Source organism: Littorina saxatilis, linkage group LG8 (genome assembly GCF_037325665.1).
Source record: "Littorina saxatilis isolate snail1 linkage group LG8, US_GU_Lsax_2.0, whole genome shotgun sequence".
NCBI classification, from domain to species: Eukaryota; Metazoa; Mollusca; class Gastropoda; order Littorinimorpha; family Littorinidae; genus Littorina; species Littorina saxatilis.
Window position 1 is genome coordinate 58,443,542 of NC_090252.1, and position 22,365 is coordinate 58,465,906.

The 22,365-nt window shown below is 42.7% G+C and overlaps 1 long non-coding RNA gene across 1 annotated transcript in view; it reads left to right on the forward strand.

The window, feature by feature from the left end:
* The window catches only part of LOC138973956 (uncharacterized), a 50,456-nt gene extending 38,281 nt beyond the window's left edge, over positions 1-12,175 (forward strand). The window contains exons 2-4 of the long non-coding RNA XR_011458236.1: positions 230-448; positions 2,475-2,576; positions 12,083-12,175. This is a non-coding gene — a long non-coding RNA (uncharacterized lncRNA). The remainder of the gene's footprint in view (positions 1-229; positions 449-2,474; positions 2,577-12,082) is intronic.
* Positions 12,176-22,365: the final 10,190 nt, after the last annotated feature.

Below are 22,365 nucleotides of genomic sequence, written 5' to 3' on the forward strand. Positions count from 1 at the left end.
TTACACATTGGTCGATAGGAAGGTTCTATGGTGTTACTCTTAGAGGATTATAGTAAGTCTCAATCCAAAACTCCCAATAGATTTAGAGATAAAGACGCTGTTGTGAGGACCCAGGAAGCACGATGAAGGCTAACCGAGTGACATGCAAGACATAAGCCCCGCCCGCCTCGTGTGGAGTTCCTGTGGTATGAAGGTCAATTTCAGTTTCAGTCTGTGTCCGTGTTTGCAGTGAACGCTGTCTACAACAAGAAAGTGACGATGAGCTCCACTGCCTTTAGTCGGCAACCATGCTTGTTGGTGAACGGTATCTCCACCACCTCCGCTGAACCGACGTGTACACACACCTCAGATAACGACATTTTACCCTGGGCCGTGATTGACATGGCAAACGTCTACACCTTTGGCAACCTGACCATTGTTCGCAGAATGATTTACAACAACACGCACGGTACGCTATACATTTTTTCGTGTTTACATACAAGCTTTGACCAAATGTTTTAACATGGATGGGGAATCGAGACGAGGGTTGTAATGTGTGCGTGTGTGTGTGTGTGTGTGTGTGTGTGTGTGTGTGTGTGTGTGTGTGTGTGTGTGTGTGTGTGTGTGTGTGTGTGTGTGTGTGTGTGTGTGTTTTCTGCCGCCAAAGAACATGTGGTTCTCAACTCACAAGACCGATACATGTGTCATTCCATTGCGAAATTCAGATCTACCCCAACTACGTGCATTGATCTGAGCAATACAATTTAGATGCGATAATCTGCAAACATCTCTTCAACACAATCTGCATCTTGTCCCATCGTGAGTGCTGTCGGCAAAGAACATGTGGTTCTCAACTCACAAGACCGATTTGTCATCTTCCAGTGTGGAATTCAGATCTGCCCCAAGTGGCAAGTAGCCTACGTGCAATAAAATGTAGAAGCGATAATCTGAAAAAATTCTTTTCGCGTGAACGCTGCCACGCTGTCATCAGTCCGATGTCATTTATATCCAGGGCAGGGATGAACACACTTTTTCATCAGCAGTTTGATATGTTTATCCGCAGACTGCTTTCCATTACTTTCCTAATGTTTATTTCATTATTTTGCATACGGATATGGCTAATAAGTGGATAATCTGTTACGACACGAAACGCGTTCTAAATCCGGGAAGGGAGGCTACTCCAGCGTACTTTCAGGTGTGTTCTAATTTACCTTAAAAACGACCATTTTTCACATTTTCGCATTTTTTTCTGAAGTTATTTGAGAATGGCAAGCTTAGCTATGTATGCTATACAGGGCAATGTAAGCCCTATCTTTGGACACCAGTTTGGTTGACCTTGCTTCAAGGTCAAGGTCGCAAGGGTCCTTTAAAGTTGGATTGTATACATATTTTGAAGTGACCTTGACCCTGAACTATGGAAGATAACTGTTTCAAACTTAAAAATTGTGTGGGGCACATGTTATGCTTTCATCATGAGACACATTTGGTCACATATGATCAAGGTCAAGGTCACTTTGACCCTTTTGAAATGTGACCAAAATAAGGTAGTGAACCACTAAAAGTGACCATATCTCATGGTAGAAAGAGCCAATAGGCACCATTGTACTTCCTATGTCTTGAATTAACAGCTTTGTGTTGCATGACCTTGGATTGGTAGGAAAAATGTGTAAAGCAGTTCTTAGTATATGATGTCATTGCTAGGTTTAGTTATTTGACCTTGACCCTGAAGGTCAAGGTCATGTAAAGGTCAAGGTCAAGCATGTGAGTCGTATGGGCTTTGCCCTTCTTGTTCAGGATTGTGGTCGGTCTCTTTTACACGCTAGATCAACCTCCCTGCGACACTGATTTAAACGAAACGTGTATGGACTGTTAGGTAAGACACCAACTCAACTTGTTGATGTAATAAATGTAAAATATCATTCAGTTTAAGTCACTGTTTCGACGGTCGAAAGTGAATCATGCCGCCTAAAAACGCCATGTGTGAGGGTAGGCGTGGTCAAGGACCTGTGATGTCATACCCAAATAATTCTCAGATCTAGGAAACACATTTTTGAGCAGAAGAAAAACTAAAACTACACGCGTCTTTCTGACCCAAAAACTGATGTTTAACATCCGGGCTATACCACTGACAAAAATATCCTTAACTTTGTGTGCTCAGTGTATTAGGTCCCCAGAAAATGACGGATGGACGACAGACGTCATGAAATCTATTACGCTGTGATGATAGTCTCAGCTACTCGAGACTAAAACTCAGCTATAGCACTGAACGACTCTCAAAAGCGTGGTAACCCCTTGCACATCCGGTCGACAGGTACTTGTGCATTTTGGAATGTGAAGGACGACAGAAAGTGGAGCCAAATATGATGTATTATATATATATATATATATATATATATATATATATATATATATATGTGTGTGTGTGTGTGTGTGTGTGTGTGTGTGTGTGTGTGTGTGTGTGTGTGTGTGTGTGTGTGTGTGTGTGTCCCTTGCAGAGCAAGATTACCAGCGGATGTGGTCTATTAAAATCAGTGTTGATGGTGTTCTCTGCTACAGCTTTCTTAAGACAACTCATCAGGAATACTTAAAATCTACAGGTAAGTCGAAAAAAACAACAAAAAAACAACAGTTGAAGAACACAAGGGTGATTGTTAAAGTTTACTGGTAAGAAGAAAAAGAGGCAAAGTAACACCTCTACTGGTAAGACACGTGCTCCCTACCTTTATAATGACACAAGGCAGACAATAAAGGTGTGCTTCAAAAAAAATTCCCACTTTTTTTGCAACAGAGGAAAATAACTGTCGTTTAGTATGACATAAAGAGAGATCATTCACTACACTGACATGCTTTTTAGATGGAGCAATCAGTAAGCTTTACATTGGTATTAAATATGACATGTGTGTGTGTGTGTGTGTGTGTGTGTGTGTGTGTGTGTGTGTGTGTGTGTGTGTGTGTTATAAGGTGGCCTTACTATCACGTGCACACCTTAACTGTTGGCCTACTATCTCGTACACAGCTACACTGTGGTCTTTATATCTTGTGCACACCTGTACTGTGGGCCTACTACCTCGTGCACACCTGTACTGTGGGCCTACTATCGCAAACCCACATGTACTGTGTCCTTACTATCTCGTGCACACCTGTGGTGTGTCACTACTATCTTGTGCACACCTGTACTGTGTCACTACTATCTTGTGCACACCTGTATTGTGTCACTACTATCTTGTGCACACTGCTTTTAGTTATGCGCTATAGAAATCTCCTTAATAAATAAATTTTGTGCACACCTGTACTGTGTCACTACTATCTCGTGCACACCTGTACTGTGTCACTACTATCTTGTGCACACCTGTACTGTGTCAATACTATATTGTGCACACATGTGTACTACTATCTTGTGCACACCTGTAATGCGTCACTACTATCTTGTGCACACCTGCACTGTGTCACTACTATCGTGTGCACACTGCTTTTAGTTATGCGCTATAGAAATCTCCTTAATAAATAAATCTTGTGCACACCTGTACTGTGTCACTACTATCTCGTGCACACATATACTGTGTCACTACTATCTTGTGCACACCTGTACTGTGTCACTACTATTTTGTGCACACCTGTACTGTGTCACTACTATCGTGTGCAAACCTGTACTGTGTCACTACTATCTTGTGCACACCTGTACTGTGTCACTATTATCTCGTGTACACCTGTACTGTGTCACTACTATATCGTGCACACCTGTACTGTGTCACTACTATCTCGTGCACACCTGTATTATGTCACTACTATCTCGTGCACATCTGTACTGTGTCACTACTATCTCGTGCACACCTGTACTGTGTCATTACTATCTCGTGCACACATGTACTGTGTCACTACTATCTCGTGCACACCTGTATTGTGTCACTACTATCTTGTGCACACCTGTACTGTGTCACTACTATATTGTGCACACCTGTACTGTGTCACTACTATCTCGTGCACACCTGTACTGTGTCACTACTATCTCGTGCACACCTGTACTGTGTCACAACTATCTTGTGCACACCTGTACTGTGTCACTACTATATTGTGCACGCCTGTACTGTGTCACTATTATCTCGTGCACACCTGTACTGTGTCACTAATACACTTGTCACAAAAAGTCAAGGAACAACTGACATATTCACATGGAAAAAGCAAACAGCAATATCTTCATAACCCGAAAAACGAAATCAACCAAACTTGGCTAATGCACTGACAACAACTCGCAAATTGTCTAGACAGCATCATTGGCCGCATGTGATACACGGACGCGGTGCTAGGCAGGCGGAAAGTGCAGGCCCTCCACGTCAAAAATGCGCCTAAATTCACTGGCTCAGCAGAATGAACATTGGTACTGAACATCGGAACTGATCATGGCACGTGCTAGGCGGACGTCTGGGCTGTGAAACTCACCGCACTGAAAGCCTTTATAAGCCAGCGTTTCACAGCTATGGTCCATTCCAACACCATGGTCCAGAGACGATCGCTGCCAGATGTCGACAAAGGACGAGCCCTTGCCTAGCTTCAGCGCGGCGCCACCTACCGAGCTGTTGCCCACCGACTTGGGGTGTCTCCATCGGTTGTCTGGAGGCTACACGAACGCTGGAGAGCGACTGGACGGGTCCAGGACAGGCCAAGATCTGGGAGACCAAAAAAGACTGATGCAAGGGCTGATCGTTATATCGTCCGCCAGGCTCTGACGTCACGCACCATCACTGCAGAGCGCATCAGGGGGCAGCTAAGGGTGGCTACCAACATTCAAGTCAGCACGCAGACCATCAGGAACCGTCTCCACAACGTGCGGCTCCGTTCCAGAGTACCAGCCAAGAAGCCCAAGCTGACTCCAGTCCACAAACGAGCCCGCCGAGACTGGTCTGCTCGTCATTCGAGATGGACACGTCATCAATGGGCCACTGTTCTCTTCAGCGACGAAATCAGGTTTAATCTGATGCATCCGGACAAGCGGCTGTCCGTATGGCGACGAGAAGGCGAACGGTTTAACCAGGACTGTGTCCAGGAGGTCCTCGCGTATGGTGGAGGCTCCGTGATGGTATGGGGAGGCTTCTCTGCCAACCATAAGACCCCCCTGTACCACATCCAGGGGAATCTGACCGGGGCACGCTACATGGACGAGATCCTGGGTCCGATTGTCATCCCTTTCCTGCAACAGCTGGGACCCCAGGCCACTTTGCAGGACGACAACGCCACACCGCATCGCGCCAGGGTGGTTGGGGCCTTCCTGCAGCAGCAGGGAGTTCACAGAATGGAATGGCCAGGCTGCAGCCCAGACTTAAACCCAATCGAAAATGTCTGGGATCATCTTGACAGGCAGCTGCGAGACAATCACCCTCCCCCAAACACCCTTCAGGACCTGCTGGCATACCTCCAACATGAATGGCAAAACCTGGACCAGCAGCTCCTCAGAAGACATGTGCAGTCCATGCGTCGACGCTGCAACGAATGCTTGGCCCGGCGGGGTGCCCATACCCATTACTGACATTGTTTTGTTGACATGAGACAGTTGTGACTTTTGAAATTCAACACGCTTGCAGTGAACTGAGTTTAACTCATCATTCCGTTATTGGATACCAATGAAATTTGCCACATTCAATGTGTGGCCCAGAAGGTGTACTTTGGTGTAAACGATTAATAAATTGGTGAAATCGTTTCGGAGATATGACCTTTTTGAATTTTTGTTCCTTGACTTTTTGTGACTAGTGTATATCGTGCACATCTGTACTGTGTCACTACTATATTGTGCACACCTGTACTGTGTCACTACTATCTCGTGCACACCTGTACTGTGTCTCTACTATCTCGTGCACACCTGTACTGTGTCACTACTGTCTCGTGCACACCTGTACTGTGTCACTACTATCTTGTGCACACCTGTACTGTGTCACTACTATCTTGTGCACACCTGTACTGTGTCACTACTATCTCGTGCACACCTGTACTGTGTCACTACTATCTCGTGCACACATGTACTGTGTCACTACTATATTGTGCACACCTGTACTGTGCCAATACTATATTGTGCACACATGTGTACTACTATCTTCTGCACACCTGTAATGCGTCACTACTATCTTGTGCACACCTGTACTGTGTCACTACTATCGTGTGCACACTGCTTTTAGTTATGCGCTATAGAAATCTCCTTAATAAATAAATCTTGTGCACACCTGTACTGTGTCACTACTAACTCGTGCACACATATACTGTGTCACTACTATCTTGTGCACACCTGTACTGTGTCACTACTATTTTGTGCACACCTGTACTGTGTCACTACTATCGTGTGCAAACCTGTACTGTGTCACTACTATCTTGTGCACACCTGTACTGTGTCACTATTATCTCGTGTACACCTGTACTGTGTCACTACTATATCGTGCACACCTGTACTGTGTCACCACTATCTCGTGCACACCTGTACTGTGTCACTACTATCTCGTGCACACCTGTACTGTGTCACTACTATCTCGTGCACACCTGTACTGTGCCATTACTATCTCGTGCACACATGTACTGTGTCACTACTATCTCGTGCACACCTGTATTGTGTCACTACTATCTTGTGCACACCTGTACTGTGTCACTACTATATTGTGCACGCCTGTACTGTGTCACTACTATATTGTGCACACCTGTACTGTGTCACTACTATCTCGTGCACACCTGTACTGTGTCACTACTATCTTGTGCACACCTGTACTGTGTCACTACTATATTGTGCACGCCTGTACTGTGTCACTACTATCTCGTGCACACCTGTACTGTGTCACTAATATATCGTGCACATCTGTACTGTGTCACTACTATATTGTGCACACCTGTACTGTGTCACTACTATCTCGTGCACACCTGTACTGTGTCACTACTATCTCGTGCACACCTGTACTGTGTCACTACTGTCTCGTGCACACCTGTACTGTGGCACTACTATCTTGTGCACACCTGTACTGTGTCACTACTATCTTGTGCACACCTGTACTGTGTCACTACTATATCGTGCACACCTGTACTGCGTCACTACTATCTCGTGCACACATGTACTGTGTCACTACTATCTCGTGCACACCTGTACTGTGTCACTACTTTCTCGTGCACACCTGTACCGTGCCACTACTATCTTGTGCACACCTGTACTGTGTCACTACTGTCTCGTGCACACATGTACGGTGCCACTGGGGTCCTGATTTGGCCTATTGTGGTCCGCTGGACCCGAAAAGCAACAGCTAACTAACTAACTACGGTGCCACTACTATCTTGTTCACACCTGTACTGTGTCACTACTATATTGTGCACACCTGTACTGTCACTACTATCTCGTGCACACCTGTACTGTGTCACTACTATATTGTGCACACATGTACTGTGTCACTACTATCTCGTGCACACCTGTACTATGTCACTACTATCGCGTGCACACCTGTACTGTGTCACTACTATCTTGTGCACACCTGTACTGTGTCACTACTATCTCGTGCATACCTGTATTGTGTCACTACTATCTCGTGCACACCTGTACTGTGTCACTACTATCTCGTGCATACCTGTACTGTGTCACTACTATCTCGTGCACACCTGTACTGTGCCACTACTATCTTGTGCTCACCTGTACTGTGTCACTACTGTCTCGTGCACACATGTACGGTGCCACTACTATCTTGTTCACACCTGTACTGTGTCACTACTATTTTGTCCACACCTGTACTGTGTCACTACTATCTCGTGCACACCTGTACTGTGTCACTACTATATTGTGCACACCTGTACTGTGTCACTACTATCTGGTGCACACCTGTACTGTGTCACTACTATCTCGTGCACACCTGTACTGTGTCACTACTATCTTGTGCACACCTGTACTGTGTCACTACTATCGTGTGCACACCTGTACTGTGTCACTACTATCTTGTGGACACCTGTACTGTGCCACTACTATCTTGTGCACACCTGTACTGTGTCACTACTGTCTCGTGAACACATGTACGGTGTCACTACTATCTTGTTCACACATGTACTGTGTCACTACTATCTCGTGCACACCTGTACTGTGCCACTTCTATCTTGTGCTCACCTGTACTGTGTCACTACTGTCTCGTGCACAAATGTACGGTGCCACTACTATCTTGTTCACACCTGTACTGTGTCACTACTATATTGTCCACACCTGTACTGTGTCACTACTATCTCGTGCACACCTGTACTGTGTCACTACTATATTGTGCACACCTGTACTATGTCACTACTATCTCGTGCACACCTGTACTGTGTCACTACTATCTCGTGCACACCTGTACTGTGTCACTACTAGCTTGTGCACACATGTACTGTGTCACTACTATCTCGTGCATACATGTACTGTGCCACTACTATCTCGTGCACACCTGTACTGTGTCACTACTATCTTGTGCACACCTGTACTGTGTCACTACTATCTTGTGCACGCATGTACTGTGTCACTACTATCTCGTGCACACCTATACTGTGTCACTATTATCTTGTGCACACATGTACTGTGTCACTACTATCTTGTGCACACCTGTACTGTGTCACTACTATCTTGTGCACACCTGTACTGTGTCACTACTATCTCGTGCACACCTGTACTGTGTCACTACTATCTCGTGCACACATGTACTGTGTCACTACTATCTCGTGCACATCTGTACTGTGTCACTACTATCTCGTGCATACCTGTACTGTGTCACTACTATCTCGTGCACACCTGTACTGTGCCACTACTATCTTGTGCTCACCTGTACTGTGTCACTACTGTCTCGTGCACACATGTACGGTGCCACTACTATCTTGTTCACACCTGTACTGTGTCACTACTATATTGTCCACACCTGTACTGTGTCACTACTATCTCGTGCACACCTGTACTGTGTCACTACTATATTGTGCACACCTGTACTGTGTCACTACTATCTGGTGCACACCTGTACTGTGTCACTACTATCTCGTGCACACCTGTACTGTGTCACTACTATCTTGTGCACACCTGTACTGTGTCACTACTATCGTGTGCACACCTGTACTGTGTCACTACTATCTTGTGGACACCTGTACTGTGCCACTACTATCTTGTGCACACCTGTACTGTGTCACTACTGTCTCGTGCACACATGTACGGTGTCACTACTATCTTGTTCACACCTGTACTGTGTCACTACTATCTCGTGCACACCTGTACTGTGCCACTTCTATCTTGTGCTCACCTGTACTGTGTCACTACTGTCTCGTGCACACATGTACGGTGCCACTACTATCTTGTTCACACCTGTACTGTGTCACTACTATATTGTCCACACCTGTACTGTGTCACTACTATCTCGTGCACACATGTACTGTGTCACTACTATATTGTGCACACCTGTACTGTGTCACTACTATCTCGTGCACACCTGTACTGTGTCACTACTATCTCGTGCACACCTGTACTGTGTCACTTCTAGCTTGTGCACACATGTACTGTGTCACTACTATCTCGTGCATACATGTACTGTGCCACTACTATCTCGTGCACACATGTACTGTGTCACTACTATCTTGTGCACACCTGTACTGTGTCACTACTATCTTGTGCACGCATGTACTGTGTCACTACTATCTCGTGCACACCTATACTGTGTCACTACTATCTTGTGCACACATGTACTGTGTCACTACTATCGTGTGCACACCTGTACCGTGTCACTACTATCTTGTGGACACCTGTACTGTGCCACTACTATCTTGTGCACACCTGTACTGTGTCACTACTGTCTCGTGCACACATGTACGGTGTCACTACTATCTTGTTCACACCTGTACTGTGTCACTACTATATTGTGCACATCTGTACTGTGTCACTACTATTTTGTGCACACCTGTACTGTGTCACTACTTTATTGTGCACACCTGTACTGTGTTACTACTATCTCGTACACACCTGTACTGTGTCATTATTATCTCGTGAACACATGCAATGTGTCACTACTATCTTGTGAACACATGTACTGTGTCTCTACTATCGCGTGCACACCTGTTCTGTGTCACTACTATCCCGTGCACACATGTACTGTGTCACTACTATCTTGTTCACACCTGTACTGTGTCACTACTATATTGTGCACACCTGTACTGTGTCACTACTATCTCGTGCACACCTGTACTGTGTCACTACTATATTGTGCACACCTGTACTGTGTCACTACTATCTCGTGCACACCTGTACTGTGTCACTACTATCTCGTGCACACCTGTACTGTGTCACTACTATCTTGTGCACACATGTACTGTGTCACTACTATCTCGTGCACACCTGTACTGTGTCACTACTATCTCGTGCACACCTGTACTGTGTCACTACTATCTCGTGCACACCTGTACTGTGTCACTACAATCTCGTGCACACCTGTACTTTTCCACTACTATCTTGTACACACCTGTACTGTGTCACTACTGTCTCGTGCACACATGTACGGTGCCACTACTATCTTGTTCACACCTGTACTGTGTCACTACTATATTGTCCACACCTGTACTGTGTCACTACTATCTCGTGCACACCTGTACTGTGTCACTACTATATTGTGCACACCTGTACTGTGTCACCACTATCTCGTGCACACCTGTACTGTGCCACTACTATCTCGTGCACACCTGTACTGTGTCACTACTATCTTGTGCACACATGTACTGTGTCACTACTATCTCGTGCATACATGTACTGCGCCACTACTATCTCGTGCACACCTGTACTGTGTCACTACTATCTTGTGCACACCTGTACTGTGTCACTACTATCTTGTGCACACATGTACTGTGTCACTACTATCTTGTGCACACCTGTACTGTGTCACTACTATCTTGTGCACACATGTACGGTGTCACTACTATCTTGATCACACCTGTACTGTGTCACTACTATATTGTGCACATCTGTACTGTGTCACTACTATCTTGTGCACACCTGTACTGTGTCACTACTATATTGTGCACACATGTACTGTGTTACTACTATCTCGTACACGCATGTCCTGTGTCATTATTATCCCGTGAACACAAGCAATATGTCACTACTATCTTGTGAACACATGTACTGTGTCTCTACTATCTCGTGCACACCTGTTCTGTGTCACTACTATCCCGTGCACACATGTACTGTGTCACTACTATCTTGTGCACACCTGTACTGTGTCACTACTAGCCTGTGCACATATGTACTGTGTTACTACTATCTCGTGCACACCTGTACTATGTAACTACTATCTCGTACACCCCTGTACTGTTTTACCACTATCTCGTACACACCTGTACTGTGTCACTACTATCTCGTGCACACATGTATTGTGGCACTACTATCTCGTGCACACCTGTACTGTGTCACTACTATCTCGTGTACACATGTAATGTGTCAATACTATCCCGTGCACACCTGTACTGTGTCACTACTATATTGTGCACACCTATATCGTATCACTACTACCTCGTGCACACCTGTACTGTGTCACTACTATCCCGTGCACACCTGTAATGTGTCACTACTATCGTGTGCACACCTGTACTGTGTCACTACTGTCTTGTGCACACCTGTACTGTGTCACTACTATCTTGTGCACACCTGTACTGTGTCACTACTATCTCGTGTACACCTGTACTGTGTCAATACTATCTCATGCACACCTGTACTGTGTCACTACTATATTGTGCACACCCGTCACCTGTAGTTTGTTCTTACAATCTCGAGCAAACCTGTAAAGTGGCTTTTCTATCTTGTGAACACATGTATTGTGTCATTTCATCTCGTGAACACATGTACTGTGTCACTATCATCTCGTGAACACGTGTTCGCTGCACACCTGTAATGTGTCCTATCTATCTCGTGCACACCTGTACTGTATGTGTCCCTAGCTACTATCTTGTGAACACCTGCACTGTTGGGCCTAATATCTAATTGTCGCATGCATTATAGCCCTAATATCTACTGCATATCTGTACTGTGAAGAAGAAAGAAGCAACCGACTAAGAAGTAAGCAAAGAAGACATAACTAAACGATGTATGCATTGTTTTCATGTGCAGATCGGTACACCGTTGCTTGCACACACGTTGTCACTGGGCGATATATTGAAATACGAAAACACGTACGGCACAGTAAATTACTTCAATTCCTTATTTTGTGTGAAGTTGAAGTCAGTGGTGAGTGGACCTTTTCTATCTTCATTGGCACATGTCATTTACAGTCAGGCCGTGTTAAGGCACAGACAAGCAAATCATGTTTTGATTCACCTGAGTAATCGGTGAGTCTAAGTACTCATCGGTGTTCGTCTGTATGGACGGCCGAAAGTAGTCGTTATATTTGTACCCAAGAGAAACAACTCAATTTCCGCAGACCGTCACACACAGTGTCCTATCCACTGTCGCACAGGGTGTCCTATTTCCGGTTACACACAGTGTCCTGTCCACTGTCGCACAGTGCACTGTCACACATGATGTTCACTGTCATACATAGTGTCCTATTCACTCTCACACATAGTGTCCTATTTACTGTCACACACAGTGTCCTATTTACTGTTACACATAGTCCTATTCACTGTCACACAATATAATATGGTATCCCTGCATTTTGTTGAGGATCGACTTGATCTTCTCCATGTCGAAGGATAATTAATCGATTGCGTTGTAGGAAGTTTCAAGGTTCTAATTTTAGAAATAAAGCAGAAATGGATAACAGTCTGTTTTTTAACCCATGCGCGACACGGCTGTGACCTTGAGATTTGACAAAGGTCAACTAGACTTTCACCGTGTCAAAACTTTATCAAGCCCTGAATGTGTGTAACGTTTCAAGTTTCTAGCTTACCACTAAGCTGAGAAAAGGATTATTGTCTGTTTTTTTTTTGTTTTTTTACCCGTACCAGACCCTGCTGTGACCTTCACATTTGACAAGAATCTTTCTGAACTTCTTTGTCAGTGTCGGAGAATCACTGATCGAGCTACGGCGTTTTGTGATGTTCGAAGGCTCTCCCTTTAAAAACAACGGGAAAAAGTGATAATTTTTTGTTTTGTTTATGGCCCATACGTGACCTTGAGATTAGACAAAGGTCAACCAGACTTCCACCGTGTATGGAGGCTATTAAGCCTGAAAGTGTGTGAACTTTAGGGTTCTTGCTTTGAATAATACTGAAGAAAAGGTTATTTTCCGTGAGTTTTGTTTACCCACACGAGACCTTGCTATGACCTTCAAATTTCTCAAAGATCAACCTGAAAGTTTTCTTGCCGAATAATCATTAAGCAAAAGCGTTGTTTGAAGTTTCAAGGTTCTAGCTTCAAAAAACCTCTGACAAAATATTTTTCTTCTGTTTTCTGATCCCCATGTGACCCAGCCGTGACCTTGAAATTCGACAAGGGTCAACAAGACTTGTTCCATGCATGGGGGCGATTTAGCCCCAAAGGTATGTGAAGTTTCAAGGTTTTAACTTAAACAAGTCTAAGAAAATGATATATTTTCCTTTTTGACTCACATGCGAAGCAAAAGTGAGTCTATGTACTCACCCGAGTCGTCCGTCCGTCCGTCCCTCCGGAAAACTTTAACGTTGGATATCTCTTGGACACTATTCAGTCTATCAGTACCAAATTTGGCAAGATGGTGTATGATGACAAGGCCCAAAAAAACATACATAGCATCTTGACCTTGCTTCAAGCTCAAGGTCGCAGGGGCCATAAATGTTGCCTAAAAAACAGCTATTTTCCCCATTTTCCCCATTTTCTCTGAAGTTTTTGAGATTCAATACCTCACCTATATATGATATATAGGGCAAAGTAAGCCCCAACTTTTGATACCAGTTTGGTTTACCTTGCTTCAAGGTCAAGGTCACAGGAGCTCTTCAAAGTTGGATTGTATACATATTTTGAAGTGACCTTGACCCTGAACTATGGAAGATAACTGTTTTAAACTTAAAAATTATGTGGGGCACATGTTATGCTTTCATCATGAGACACATTTGGTCACATATGATCAAGGTCAAGGTCACTTTGACCCTTATGAAATGTGACAAAAATAAGGTAGTGAACCACTAAAAGTGACCATATCTCATGGTAGAAAGACCCAATAAGCACCATTGTACTTCCTATGTTTTGAATTAACAGCATTGTGTTGCATGACCTTGGACGACCTTGACCTTGGGTCAAACTCACATGTATTTTGGTAGGAAAAATGTGTAAAGCATGTGAGTCGTATGGGCTTTGCCCTTCTTGTTGAGAATGTATTGCACGCAAGACATCATGACAAACGCTCGTGTTATCGTTTTGACTAAATGTTTTAACATAGAAGGGGAATCGAGACGAGGGTCGTGGTGTATATGTGTGTGTGTGTGTGTGTGTGTGTGTGTGTGTGTGTGTGTGTGTGTGTGTGTGTGTGTGTGTGTGTGTGTGTGTGTGTGTGTGTGTGTGTGTGTGTGTGTGTGTGTGTGTGTGTGTGTGTGTGTTTTAGTGCATCGCCCTGCTATAGTCAAGGGTCAACCCGACGGAGTTGATGATGTTTTTCAGAAAGCTTATTCAGTTTACAGCCGATATTCGGTAAACGAAAAATGGCTTCGTTGTACCGCTTTTGAGTGAGGAGCGTCTTTGTAACCTAACCCATATTCTGCAAAAAAAGCAGTTTTGACGCAGGGGGTATGTTACAAATAAACGTCGTATACTTCGTTTCGATAAACAAACATTTGTAAAGTATACATTAAACAAAAGCTAAGGCTTTGTTCTATCAGGCAATATACAAACAACATTCTTCCTATTGATACTTTTAGACATTAACCTGCGAGTACAACATCGTATTGAGAAAATCAAAATATGTCATTCTTCCAAACGATAAGTAAAGACAACTCTGTCCCAGGTTAATATTGCAATCATAAATACACACAAGTCGATTTTTCTTATAGATGGACTGACTTGGCATCCATATTGGTTAGTTCCATTTGGCACACACAAGCCATGTGAAACAAAATAGAGTCAATGTGCATCAGCTGCAAAAAAGAGAAAAAGATCGACTGGGGAAAAAAAGCTGACATAAACACAGCCCTGGAAAAGATAGTTTTGTCCTGCCAGATGTCATTTGATGCATCATACGAAAGATGAAACTGTTGTAAATAAGTATGTGTTTGATAAACGGATATTGTCGATTTCGAATTGTTCACTTCCGGTTTTGCCTCATAATGTCGAATTATTTGTCTAAAATAAGTATTTTGTATTTCATAAAAATCGTATCTAATATATAGTGACCTTTTTTTTTAAGGGCAGACCGGGTAGGCAAAATGAGTTATTTTTGGTCTCATACACCTTTTTTGGGTTGTTGCATTTTTCACACCTTTGAACATCCTGGAATGCATTCAACAATCTGCTTTTGTCATTTTAGACATGTATTCATGTAAATAAAACCATATTCAAACCGATGTTTTGTTGTTTTTGTCTGTGTTTTATATAAAAAAAAAAAGGAAAACATGGTCTACTTTGGATACTCCGTGCTGGTAAATGTGCGCATATGACATGACCCTTCGCTGTTCAAACTGTGTGGAAATTTCCGTTCTTCAATATGACGTCATCACCGCTGGGGAATTTCCGTTGACATAGGCACACAGAGAGAGAATCCGTTCCAACCGAAACCCCGGAATTAATATATGCAAATATATGTAGGTCAAAGGCATTTGGCGCAAGTGCAGTAGACAACGTATCAGTCCCCCGGTGTCAACAAATCCATGACTTTTTCACCGATTCAGCAGCATTTTTCAAAGTTTTGAGCTGCGGAGAACAACCCTAACATTGGAAATGTTCGGCATAGTGGCAAGAAATATCAGAGAAAGATGAACCAGCAGCAGCGAACAGTAGAAGGAAGTAACAACACTCCGAAATAAACCAACATGATCGTATTGAAGCAGACGACATTCTCAATAAGATTCTTGACTCGACGAGGTTGGTTTTGCTTCTTTCTCTTTTCGATCTTGTTTGTTTGACAACGTGATTTATTGCACATTGTTGTTGTTGTTGTTGTTGTTGTAAGAATGTGTTAGGGTTTGCAGGTAAATGATAAACAGTTTGTGTCTAAAGTATTTTGCGGGTTTCTTGATCCAATTTACTGACCATGCCGCCGCCGCACCCCCCCCCCCCTCCCTCCCTCGATCATCTCTGTGATATCGTCTTCACAACCCCTATTTTATTGTTCTTCGCTGGCCAGTCCTTGAGAGCTTACTATGGTGTAACATGTCATCATTATTCTTTGTCTGTGGTCAAACTGAGAAGCAGCATCTGAGCGATCTGTACGACTGACACAGTTTCTGTTTCTGGTCATTGACCGTAGGAAAATAAGTACCCTACTAGAGAGCGTTCTCTAATTCTAAAGGATTGGTTTACACCAGCATGGCTGACCAACCTATCATTGACAGCAATATTGTTGTCAAATCTTTTCCATTAACTAAGGAATAAAAAAATAGATCCAATTTACTTCACCAAAGAAAAACAAGTCGCGTAAGGCGAAAATGCATAGCCAAGTTAGCTGTCGAACTCACAGAATGAAACTGAACGCAATGCAACGCAGCAAGACCGTATACTCGTAGCATCGTCAGTCCACCGCTCACGGCAAAGGCAGTGAAATTGACAAGAAGAGCGGGGTAGTACGCATCTTGAACACAAGGCCAGTACTGCAGTTACAGTACTGGCCTTGTGTTCAAGATGGGTATTCGTTGCGCTGAGAAGGATAGCACGCTTTTCTGTACCTCTCTTCGTTTTAACTTTCTGAGCGTGTTTTTAATCCAAACATATCATATCTATATGTTTTTGGAATCAGGAACCGACAAGGAATAAGATGAAAGTGTTTTTAAAATTGATTTCGAAAATTTAATTTTGATAATAATGTTTGGCTCACGTAAGTGTAGCCTATGCGATCGTAACTTTGTCTGTCTGTGCGTGCGTGTGTGTGTGCGTGTGTTTGTGCGTGTGTATGTCTGTGGTAGAAACTCTAACATTTGAAGACGTCACATTACATTGACGTCACATTATGACGTAAGAGGGTTAGACGTCACGCGAAGGAAGTACTGAAAGTCTCGGTCATTATTATTTTGAGCGGGCCGAGACTCTGTTGGCAGTCGTGTCCCTGTAAGTAGGCTACATGCAGACAGACAGATCTAGTAGTCCAGGCATCTTAGCCACTTTAGTGAAGGGAACGTTGAAGTGACAATGACTAGGTTTAAAATGTCCCTTATCAGAAAGTTCAACCTCAGTCCTTTGATGTTTATTAAGCACATTTTCATATAAAGTTGGCGCTTCATATGGAAAAGTGGCTTTGAAATTGACCCTAATCCTTCTTTGGGCTCTGTAAATGTCGTTTGGGGCTATGGTTGTAAAACGGTATCTACTGGTCACCCCAATGTATAAACTGAAAACTCTTTCTGAACCAGACCACGCAGAAAGGATTGTATCTGCCTGATGTCTGATGCTTTTCAAAATCCCCAACCACTAACACCTTCAAAACGGACATTAACTGACACTGTTGTTTTTCCCTATATAATCCTTACTATTTTTCCGAGACGTCGTCGTGTTGTGTATTTAGCTTGCCACAACCTCATACATGGTCCTAAAAGTTAAAGTTGAAGAAAATACTAAAGATAAATGAACAAGCTGACGCAGTGTCATTCGCACCGTGAATCCCCCCATGGGAACATACTAAAGTCTGGTTCCAAATAGGCTCAATTTCCTTCTATTTCTCTGTATTTCTGCCTCGTAGGGGTAGGGGTGTTCAAACCAAAGGCACATTTAAACCAAAATTCAAATCACACATCTTACAATACTAAGACACTCAGCAGTGAAAGGGTGTCTGCTGGTAAACAATTCCAAACAATCCTAAAAGTACTTCACTACTAAACGTGCTTTTAAAAAGAGCCGTTATTTTTCCCTCTATAATCAGGTATGTGTCTTGTGTAGTTCGCCTTATTGTCAGAAATACCTTTCCAACATTTACATCAAAATTTAATAAATTAGCCCATTTTTCCATGCACTGTAGATTGCCATCATTTTTCACAAGATGGGTATATATATGTTTTACTCCACCTTTAGCTATTTGTTTCCATACAACATCATCACCAATATGAAAAACATTGTTTAAAACTGCATCTAACTTTAGACAAAATTCAGTTGTAAATTTGGATGTTTCAATTTAAAATCGTTATATGACAAAAACCCATCGGCTCTCATCAAGTGACCGACTGTAATAATGCCGTTTTCCATCCAATTCCTGTTAAAAATAACCTTTTTATCTATGCAAATATGTACATTATAATACAGACGCTCTGAAGCAAAATCACTCAAGGAGATGGGGACACATTTGCATGCAAAATGTTTATAATGTTTGAAAACATCTCTCCAGAAAGGATTCTGAACTCTTTGCATCAATATGTTTCCAAACTCACCTCCTCTTTTGTGAATGTTATGTACAAGTGGACACAGAGCTTTCAGAAGTTTAGTTACTTTTCCTTCACTACAAAGGACTCGCTGTAACCATGATATCTTCAGAGCTGACAAAAAGCATTTCAAATCCACCATTTTAAGCCCCCCCCCCCCCCCCCCCCCATCTTCAAACGACTGATATGCTGTTGTTCTCTTTATTCTATCTTTCTTACCATTCCATAGAAATGAAAAAAATAACCTATTCAAATCAAACAAAAACTTATCATCAGGGTCTGGTAAACTCATAAACAGATGAGTTAACTTAGACAGCGCCAAACTCTTAATAACTGTTATTTTTCCAAAGGGTGTTAAATTTCTTCTGGACCAGGACCTGAACAAATTCTCAATTTCTACCAATTTATGTTCATAATTAAGTTCCCCCTCTATGTTAAAACATTTAGTCAAAACTTGACTAAATGTAAAAAGAGTTAAACTAAAGGATTTGGGAAGCAACTCTTATGAATCAAAAGCATAAAGATCACCTGCAAACAGTGCTAGGTTTAGGAAATCTGAAAATGTATACACACACAGAACACACACAAAACAGACAGAAACAAGCAAATACATAGAAAGAAAGAAAGAAAGAAAATAATTCAGCTAGTTTCAGTATTAGTTCCTGTGTGTATGTGATTGTGTGGTTACTCAAATCCCATAGTAAACTTGACATGTAAATTTTGTGATAGGGGCCGGTATGTATATATATGGGATAACCTTCTGTGAGGTTTAGTGTGTGACAGGGTGAGAATACTTTGATTTCTTTTGCTTTTTCGTGGCTGCTTTTATTTTCAATTACTTATCATTATATATATATATATATATTAAAACATACACTTTTTTGTCATTAAGTTGTGTGTGTTTGGGTATTACCGTTACGGTAATAAGTAGTGCAAATCCACATGTAATGAGTATGAGTCGCTGTTAAATTAATGAATGTATTTTGTGTGTGTGTGTGTGTGTGTGTGTGTGTGTGTGTGTGTGTGTGTGTGTGTGTGTGTGTGTGTGTGTGTGTGTGTGTGTGTGTGTGTGTGTGTGTGCGTATGTGTTCGTCAACCGACATATGTGGGTACGAGCCGCTGAGGTGGTTGTAAGAAAACCCGCCTGGTTCAGTGGTTGGGGGCTGATTGGGATTTCTGATTTACCGGCCTAGCCAAAAAGTTGAGGTGCACCCCATGTAACATGGTCATTTGCAAAATAAAGTACAAGCACTTGTTGACGTTTATATTGAGTCTTAAAATTTGCAGCTTATTACAAACAAAAACCATGGACAGTTGTATCAAATATTAAATCAGTGTCTGTGTATTTATTAGGTTGGAGCAAGGGGAGAGCCAGTTCTCCTGTGGTGGCAGCGAGGAGAAAGATTGACCTGATGGAAAAGTTTGCTAAGCCGGAATTACCCTCTTCCACAGCAGAAACATCAGCTTTGCCATCTTCTGACCAACCATAAGAATATACTTTGCCATCTTCTGACCCATCACAAGCAGATATGGATACTGGTACTGTGCAACGTCACTCCGCTGACATGTGTTGGGCTTTTGTCAACATTGATCAACTCAATCTATTGCTGAAAGGTCTATATCCTGTACTGAATGCTTGTCTGATAGCAGTCTGATTATGAAAGAAGGTGATGCATCAGCCCAAGGATTTGCACAGGCCCTGCATCTGGAGTGCATATGAGTGTCCATTCAAGTCTGCAGTTGTTTACTCTTCTCCCGGTGTTTGCAACGCTTCGGGTGGTAAAGTTGCATTTAAAATAATGTTGGTACATGGAACGGGACATTCAGCGTTACAGAAATTTGCTGCAGTGTTAGGATTGAGCACAGAAATACTGTAATTAAAATGTTGCGAAGCAAAGGTGAATCTATGTACTCACCCGAGTCCTCCGACCGTCCGTCCTCCCCCCCCCCCACATTTTTCCCATTTTCTCTGAAGTTTTTGAGATTCAATACCTCACCTATATATGATATGTAGGGCAAAGTAAGCCCCACCTTTTGATACCAGTTTGGTTTACCTTGCTTCAAGGTCAAGGTCACATGAGCTCTTCAAAGATGGATTGTATACATAGTTTGAAGTGACCTTGACACTGAACTATGGAAGATAACTGTTTCAAACTTAAAAATTATGTGGGGCACATGTTATGCTTTCATAATGAGACACATTTGGTCACATATGGTCAATGTCACTTTGACCCTTATGAAATGTGACCAAAATAAGGTAGTGAACCACTAAAAGTGACCATATCTCATGGTAGAAAGATCGAGCCAATTATTAGCACCATTGTACTTCCTATGTCTTGAATTACCAGCTTTGTGTTGCATGACCTTGGATGACCTAGGTCACATGTATTCTGGTAGGAAAAATGTGTAAAGCAGTTCTTAGTGTATGATGTCATTGCTAGGTTTAAGTTATTTGACCTTGACCCTGAAGGTCAATGTCATGTAAAGGTCAAGGTCAAGCATGTGATTCGTATGGGCTTTGCCCTTCTTGTTCCATTTGTGTATATATTATGATTATGTAATGTTGTTGGTGATTTGTGATGCATCATTTCTATGCAATGGAATAAGAAATCAGTGCATCCGTTGGGTTTTTTATGAATCTGACAGTTTGGTTCTGATCAATATTTTCATATCAGCACAAACACAGATAATTGACTTTTTGACTCACATGCGAAGCAAAAGTGAGTCTATGTACTCACCCGAGACGTCTGTCCGTCCGTCCGTCCGTCCGGACGTCCGTCCGTCCGGAAAACTTTAACGTTGGATATTTCTTGGACACTATTCAGTCTATCAGTACCAAATTTGGCAAGATGGTGTATGATGACAAGGCCCCAAAAACCATACATAGCATCTTGACCTTGCTTCAAGGTCAAGGTCGCAGGGGCCATAAATGTTGTCTAAAAAACAGCTATTTTTCACATTTTCTCTGAAGTTTTTGAGATTGAATACCTCACCTATATATGATATATAGGGCAAAGTAAGCCCCATCTGTTGATACCAGTTTGGTTTACCTTGCTTCAAGGTCAAGGTCACAGGAGCTCTTCAAAGTTGGATTGTGTACATATTTTGAAGTGACCTTGACCCTGAACTATGGAAGATAACTGTTTCAAACTTAAAAATTATGTGGGGCACATGTTATGCTTTCATCATGAGACACATTCGGTCACATATGATCAAGGTCAAGGTCACTTTGACCCTTAAGGCTGTTCTTAACCAGACGAACCATTGGTTCGCCGAACTAAGGTTCGCGAACCATGGTTTGTGTCTTAACTGGGTGAACTTGTTCGGCAAACTCAAGGACTAGTTCGTCCAGTTAAGACACGAAACCTGGATCGCCGACAAACGAGGGGAGCTCACTCCGAGTCGACAATAAAAGCAAGTAAGTTATTCCCCTTCCAAAAATGGCTGCCTCCAAGACGAAATCACCGATTGAGTGGTAACTCCGTGCTGGTTGTCGATTTGGGTCTCTCCTTCCCACTTGATCATGGTGCACGAAGCCTGGTAATCTTGAACTTTAGTGTGTTAAATTCATAGCTCAGAATCGAGTGGCATACTTTACTTATTTTAGATCCAAGTACCTGTAATCAAGCCCAAGAACATTTATCATGAAATTAATTGACGGATTAAGCTCCAAACCTAAGCATAATTAATTAATTTGGTTGTTTGATCGGCGAAAATGGCGTAGGTTGTCAACCAAGGGACTTCAATTACACGACAAAGTTGCCTCCCCTGTCCGCTGACACGGATAATTCCTTCTTTGACGCATGTAATTTGTAAACAAAATGCATTCGTACCAGAGTACGCTACGATTCGTACAGTTCATCGGAGTTCATTCCGTGACTTTAAAGGGATCTAAAAGACTTGTTATGGTTACAAGTGCAGGTT